Raw genomic sequence first — 7,970 nt, forward strand, 5'->3', positions numbered from 1 at the left:
CTAAATTCAAATGTGACAATGAATATTTTCAATTGGCTCTTGTTTCTATGATATCAAAGCGTTTACCTTTACCATATAATTAATGCATAAACATTTCAGTACTTTGAAATATTATTTTTGCAAACATAATGCAGAATATTTTGCCATGCCAATTTTCGGATATTTAGAGGAAACCTGTCTAAACACTACTGAGAATTGAAAACAGTTCCAGAAATTACACTACAAAATGTGGTCTTCATTCAGTGAGGACTCTTTTTTTTGCTTGTCTCTTGTACTCCTGCATCGACCCTCGATGACCTTTTATCTGGCCCCGAGGCAGATTCCTAGGGACTGCAGTGCTTAGGCCAGCAGTTGTATTTTGATGGCCCTTGGCCCATAAATTTCTTCTTGCACGAGCATCAGAGGCGTATCCAGGGGGGGGCAGTTGCCCCGGGCGCAGGCAGCAGGGGGGTGCAGTCGGGCCACCCGGCCGCCTAATGCAGAGGTCCGAAGTGTCTCCCCCCCAGCGGGTGCGTTCTGCCGCTACCAGTCCTGGGAGTCGGCGGTTCTCTGTGTCGGCTGTCAAGCTGACAGCCGACGCAGAGAAGGAGGCCGCGCCGGCTCCCAGGCAGCAATTGTACTGGCATCTATACAGACGCCAGTACAATTGAAGCTCTGACCGCCGGGTCAGAGCGACGTCAGCAGCGTGATCAGGTCATGTGATCACGCTGCTGACGTCACTCCCGGCGCCCAGAGCGAACGCTGGTGGTAAGTGTGCTCCACTGTGGAGCTGAAGAACCACCGAAGATGGGGGTTAATGAGTGGGGATGGGGGTTAATGTGGGGATGGGGGTTAATGTGGGGATGGGGGTTAATGTGTGGGGGTTAATGTGTGGAGATGGGGGTTAATGTGGGGATGGGGGTTAATGTATGGGCATGGGGGTTAATGTATGGGGATGGGGGTTAGTGTGTGGGGGTTAATGAGTGGGGATGGGGGTTTATGTATGGGGATGGGGGTTAATGTGTGGAGATGGGGGTTAATGAGTGGAGATGGGGGTTAATTAGTGGAGATGGGGGTTAATGTGTGGGGGTTAATGAGTGGAGATGGGGGTTAATGTGTGGGGGTTAATGAGTGGAGATGGGGATTAATGTGTGGGGGTTAATGAGTGGAGATGGAGGTTAATGTGGAGATGGGGGTTAATGTATGGGGATGGTGGTTAATGTATGGGGATGGGGGTTAGTGTGTGGGGGTTAATGAGTGGAGATGGGGGTTAATGTGGGGATGGGGGTTAATGAGTGGAGATGGGGGTTAATGTATGGGGATGGGGGTTAATGTGTGGGGGTTAATGTGGGGATGGAGGTTAATGAGTGGGGGGTTAATGTGTGGAGATGGGGGTTAATGTGGGGGTTAATGTGTGGAGATGGGGGTTAATGTGTGGGCGTTAATGAGTGGAGCACATTAGTTTTCAGCACCACAAAATTAGTTTGGTTCAACTGTTTTTGTCTTTGAGCCAATTTGGCTGTAGTATGGTATGTTTTGGACTAGTTGATAACCTATTGCATCTTTTTCTTTCCAGACCTTATATTTCCTCCCTTAGCCATGGTTCCTATCCTTGACATGCTCCCTGTCATTGAGTTGGTGGTTCCTCATGCTCTTTGGAAAAGAAAAGGTCGAGCATCCAACACCATGCATGACCTTTGCAGAAAGGATAAGTACCAATAATACATTTGGTGTTAAACCTATCTCACCTTGATTATACATAAGTTGTTCTGAGGCAGGTTCACATACATCAATGAAAAGAAAAGAGGCACTTGAAAAAGACCTTTGTGACTTTGCAGGTTGTTGGCAAACTTCTTTTTGTTCTTAGATATGGACACTTTGTGATCCATGGCATTCCTTCACCTCACCACAAGGAATTATTCCTATTACTCTCATGTACATCACACATTTTCTATCTAATCCCCTTTTTACCATGGTCCATGATACACAGCATTAGTCTATAGCAATCTCTGATCGCAGCCCTGTGTTCATATTCTAAAATTTAGCTCCATCCATCTAGGTCTGACACAATGAGTGACGGCTTTGTTAAGGTCAGAAACCAAACCCCAAAACCACGCAAAGATTTGTCCCCCTCTTCTCTTACTGCCTCTAGCACTAATGAACCGAGACTGCAGGCTACTATCTAAAACTTCAGACCTCCAGATCATCTGCAAAATGATATTCAGCCAACCTTCTGACCTTTGGATCTTTATCCTTCGGCTGAAGTTCCAACATTCTTTTATGAGTCTGTTATGATTGAGATTCCTTGGTTTCAAAAGGATTGAGATTCTTCAGCCGCTGTATATTTTGCAGGTGCTTCCAGTGTACCCACAGCCCAGAAATAAAAGGAATATTAATTATCTTTTCATAAACTGGTAATGTTGCTAAAAAAAGGAAGTTCTCTGCTTACTTCTGTAACCAAAACTTCAGGGGAAACCCACAACAACTTTCTGCTCTTCTGTACACCTAAGACAGTAAATGACAGGTCCCAACACATCTCTTACTACAATGATCCCTACACTCGTCTTTTTCTTGGTCTCTACTTGCCACATGCTTTTTCATTTGAAAGAAAATCTCGTTTTGATCTTAACAAGGAATACTTAGCGCCAAATTAGAAAAATAGAAAGTTTTGAATTTACGAAGTCCAGCACAGAACCCTGTTAGGAAACTCAGAATTTTAGGAGGGGCACTTATTTTTCCACTTAATTGATCTCTCCTTCTTACATTTACAGACCCTCAAATCCCCATTTAGACATACAGTACCTCTCCTATTATTTGCTTCTGTTCATAATACCAGATATATTAAAAATGTTGTCATTCTCTGAGCAGTCCAAAATATGGGCAATCCTGTAGTAATCCTGTAACAATTCCACCTTTCTGTGTGTCTGATGAAGTGAATTACTGTTTGTCATCCAATCTAGGGCAGGGGCATGCTGAGCTATCAAGAGACACTATAAAAAAAATTATATTTTGCATATTTTTAGTTTTTTTTTCATATTCCGTTATTTTCATTTGTCTGATAATCGTTTCTCCTTGGAATATTTGCCATAAGCATTAACATGTTTTAGCCAGTTAATAAGTTTGCATCCCCAAAACAGTCAATTGTTAAAAGGGTTTAGTAACTCTCATTATTAATTGTCTTCAATGCTTTTCTGCTTTGATCTTAAAGGAACGTGTTGGAACGTATTAGAGCAATCCTCTGATGGAGGTCCCTCTTGTAGACACCTACAAACATTACGTACATACATACACCAGCACAGATACAAAATGTACAGACAATTCCTTGTGAATTCTCTTTTTCTGTTTAGAACACATTGTATATAGACATTAGAGACTTGGCTTTATGTTAGGGTTCTATGAATCTCATTTATCCAAACTGTTAACAATAAAACTGGCCTTGTTACCCAATCTGAGCTCAGCTTTAATTTTTCCAAAGGAGTTCTGAAAATGAAGGCTAAGCTCAGTGACTCATGTACATTTCGTCATTTTTTTGTAATTGATTTTTGGGGCGTAAATTATATCTTGGTCATGCACCCAGTTTTTCACACTTGTAGAGAAATGATATAGAATTAAGTTATCCAGAGCGTTTCAAGCCCAGACTGGGACATTCTTTCTTTATTCTTCAAACACTTTCACTTGTAAAGGAATCAGTATATTAGTGAAGTTCACCAAAGGTAATCTTACATCTTGAAAATGTGATCCCTACACATTATCATTTGTTCACAAACCCAGACGCTGATGCGTTTCAGTCCAAGCCTGTTTTTCTCCAGCTGAAGCCAAAGCATTCTCATTTATGTTGAGTTATAAATATATCACATTACATTGATTCTGTAATGTTCTGCTTTTAATTATAAAAGTATAAAAATAATTAATAAAACATTTGTGTTCTTCCTATAAAATATTTGTGTATTGATGTACTGTGGATCTGTTAGAGCTGCTTGTATGATGCTCCAAAATCTGGGGTCAATTTGGGCGAACACACAGAAATACATTAGAGAATTGGTAAAGTAGTGCTTCCTGAGATCATTTTATTATCTAAATCATCGTGTGTAGTACATAGAAATTCATAGTCTCCAATATTGGGCAGCAAATCCATCGGTGAAAGCAGAATGCTGATTACAAGCACTTTTGATCTGTAAGTGGACTGGAGACTAGATTGCTGGAAAAATGCTGATCTATGCCAAGGTGAATCTACACACTCGTCGCCAGGCAGATATTTTTTCTGGCAGTGTTCAGCTCATCCTCGGAAGATACTGTTGAGGGCTTTTGTGGCTGACATGCTGTTGTGTAGACATCTATGTCTGGTGTAGCCTGTGATGCAGAGGCAGACATTGACAGCGAAGGATCCATGTGGAGTATGTGTTTCTTGGCCATACCCTGCCTGTATAGGCCACCCACCTAGTCAAATAGTATCACCTGCTTTACACTGATGAGGGGCAAACACCCAGGAGCATGTGTCTGCATATGGAGTGCCCAGTTTGGCTTCTTATGCGAAGTCATGTGTCAAGGCTCAATAAAGAGTAGATATTGACTTTTAGGATTGCTAAATTCAATAGGTTGCATACGTACACACATACTCACACATTATTTGTCAAGGGAATACCGTGACAGAGAGGGGCCAGAAGATTGCAGCTTCTGGCCACACAAAATCCTGTACTGATTAGAACTGCTTCACCATCCTATTAAACAGTGCAGGTTTTCCTTGCTCTATCATTGCAAGGGTTAATAAGTTCAGTTGATCTCCTGGAGCTCCCCATCCTGAATTGCCTCAGCTGTTCTGTATTGGCCACTCCCCTCTGGTATATATACTTGCCACTGGCACTTGGGAATTGCCAGTGATTGTTCTTCCTGGTTAGGTGTTGAAGGAGAAATTCAGTGTTTGGATTAGCCGGTTGGAAAGTTGTAGGAGATTTCTGTTTAGAGTTGGTTTGCATGCTTATCCTCATCATCTCCTATTTGGTTTCTCCTACTTATTTCTCCCCTGTGTTCCTCTCTGTTGTTTTGTGAGTATATTTGTATGACTGTTGTATTATTTTATGCCTCTATTTGTCTTCCCTTGTCTGTCTGGATAGCGTAATCCTATACACAACCTCACAACTCCTGGGGTGGGGAGGGAACAGATAAGGTTTAAGATAGAAGCATAGCAAGGTATGTAACCACAGCATCTCCACCTTATGAGGTAATGCGGGGAACAGGGATGGACCAGGGCGCCTTCTAGTTCGAGGGATCAGGTAGATGCCCACCGCCTCTAAACACTACGTGACATTATCACTGGCCGTACCTGTTTTGATCCATTATGGATACTGTTGCTGCTCTGGCAGGGCAGCTACAACAACATAGTGTAGAGGTGGCGGCAGTGGCGTAGCGTGGGGGGGGCGGGGGGGGCGGTCCGCCCCAGGCGGCACGTGTGTGGGGGCGGCGCGGCAGCAGAAGCAATTCCTCTCCTCTGTGGGAGAAGCGCGGAGCCTGGACTCTCTCACTGACTGTACATTTCGGCCTGCGGGGCTGTGCAGTGAGGGGGTAATGTAATGCAGCCTCTTCCCACCCTTCCTCCATCCTTCTCCTCCGCCTATCGGGAGTCTCTGTACCCCTGCTACCTAGCAGCTTCTCCCTCCTCTCCGCCTGGACCCTCAGTGAGCAGCGCTGCGCTGGGCAGAGGCAGTGCTGACGTCAGCCCCGCTGCACTGGAGGACTGTCATGGTGGGATGGTCGCGACTGCCAGGAATGTGATGCACACAAGGAGCCATGTTAGGAAGAGCCAAGCAGTGAGCTGGTGAGTGCGGGGCTGGGGTAAGGTGGTCTGCGGCTGCCCCCGGCGGCCCTGTGTGCAGGCAGCTGTCATCCTCATCACAGGCTGCGCTGGGTGTGTGTCTGCCTCCATTGTGTGCAGTTATGTGCCACCAACACCGCTGCCTGTGTCTCACCATGTGCAGCAGCGAAAGGATCTGTGCATGCAGCCACACTGTGTGTGTGTGTATGTACACTTATGTGTGTGTGTGTATGTACACCTATGTGTGTGTGTGTGTGTATGTACACCTGTGTGTGTGTGTGTATGTACACCTGTGTGTGTGTGTGTGTATGTACACCTGTGTGTGTGTGTATGTACACTTATGTGTGTGTGTGTATGTACACCTATGTGTGTGTGTGTGTGTGTGTGTATGTACACCTGTGTGTGTGTGTGTATGTCTGTGTGTGTATGTATACACCTGTGTGTGTGTATCCACCTGTGTGTGTATCCACCTGTGTGTGTATCCACCTATGTGTGTGTCTGTGTGTGTGTGTGTGTGTACACCTGTGTGTGTGTATCCACCTATGTGTGTGTACACCTGTATTTGTGTATGCCTGTGTGTGTGTGTGTGTCTGTGTGTGTGTGTACGCCTGTGTGTGTGTCTGTGTATATACACCTATGTGTGTGTGTATGCCTGTGTTTGTGTATGCCTGTGTGTGTGTGTGTGTGTGTATACACCTGTGTGTGTGTGTGTGTACGCCCGTGTGTGTGTATCCACCTATGTGTGTGTATGTACACCTATGTGTGTGTGTGTACACCTGTTTGTGTGTATCCACCTATGTGTGTGTGTGTACACCTATGTGTGTGTGTGTACACCTGTTTGTGTGTATCCACCTATGTGTGTGTGTATGTACACCTATGTGTGTGTATCCACCTATGTGTGTGTATGTATACACCTGTGTGTGTGTACGCCTGTGTGTGTATCCACCTATGTGTGTGTACACCTGTGTTTGTGTATGCCTGTGTGTGTGTGTCTGTGTGTGTGTATACACCTGTGTGTGTGTGTGTCTGTGTGTGTGTATATACACCTATGTGTGTGTGTATGCCTGTGTGTGTGTGTCTGTGTATACACCTGTGTGTGTACACTCTGCGCATGTGTCAGCACAGCAGCAGCTCTGCTTTCCTAGGTTTTCTGTCCCGTCCTGGCACCGTAGCAGCTGCAGAGGCTCCGCCCTATTGATGCTCCCGGGAGGAGGAAAGAATATGGCGGTGCTGCTGCCCCGGCTGGGAGCGAGAGGAAAAGGGTAGGACAGTACTGCACGGGGTGAGGTGGGATACTGGGGAGCATGGTATGGAGGCGATTTGTGGGAGAGGCTGCTGGGTGCACCGCGGCCATTACCGGAGAATGCACCACCAACATCTGTACGGGAGAAGCCACAGACAGCTGTCACATGCCACATAGACATCACACCACAGGTGTCCTAATACAATAATCATCCCCCATATAAGTGTTCTCGTACATCCCCCCATATATACGTGTCCTCGTACATCCCCCTATACGTGTCCTCGTACCTCCCCCCCATATATACGTGTCCTCGTACATCCCCCATATCCATATATACGTGTCCTCGTACATCTCCCCCTATACGTGTCCTCGTACATCCCCCCATATACGTGTCCTCGTACATCTCCTCCCCATATATTTTCTGTTTTTTTCTGTCACATTATTAAAAATTATTATTAAAAAAAGCCATTAGGTCTTCATCCAGCATCATCAAGCTAATACATACATATATATATAGAGAGAGAACTGCAAGAAGATGAAAGTCTAGAAATGTAGAAATAATAACAGCAGAGTTAGTAGCAGACTAAAAATTAGATCTTTGAGTGTAGTGTGGGCTCTCCTGATGCTTCCGGATTATCATCGACCAAAGGGGCGGCAAATTTTTCGACCGCCCCGGGCGCCACAAACAGTTGCTACGCCACTGGGTGGCGGACTTGTGCTCAGGGGCTTTGCAGTGCCCATTAACTCCATGCTTAGGGCCTCAGCTCCTGGGCAACCCCTGATAAAGCCCAAGATCACTCTGTGGGATAGGTTCTCTGGGAATCTGGATACGTTTGTGACTTTCAAGGAGGCCTGCAAACTTTATTTTAGGATGCTTCCTCATTCCTCAGGAACAGAGGAGCAAATGGTGGGGATCGTAATCTCTCTTCTTCAAGATGA

The 7,970-nt window shown here is 45.3% G+C and overlaps 1 long non-coding RNA gene across 1 annotated transcript; it reads right to left on the reverse strand.

Moving 5' to 3' along the window:
• Positions 1–6,491: 6,491 nt before the first annotated feature.
• LOC141082822 (uncharacterized) lies at positions 6,492–7,729 on the reverse strand. The gene is made up of 2 exons (XR_012230593.1): positions 6,879–7,729; positions 6,492–6,798 (listed from the first exon to the last, which is right to left on the reverse strand). It is a non-coding gene; the product is annotated as an uncharacterized lncRNA (long non-coding RNA).
• Positions 7,730–7,970: the final 241 nt, after the last annotated feature.

The sequence above is a fragment of the Dendrobates tinctorius genome, unplaced genomic scaffold, assembly GCF_039654945.1.
Source record: "Dendrobates tinctorius isolate UK_male_01 unplaced genomic scaffold, ASM3965494v1 ptg000019l, whole genome shotgun sequence".
NCBI lineage: Eukaryota > Metazoa > Chordata > Amphibia > Anura > Dendrobatidae > Dendrobates > Dendrobates tinctorius.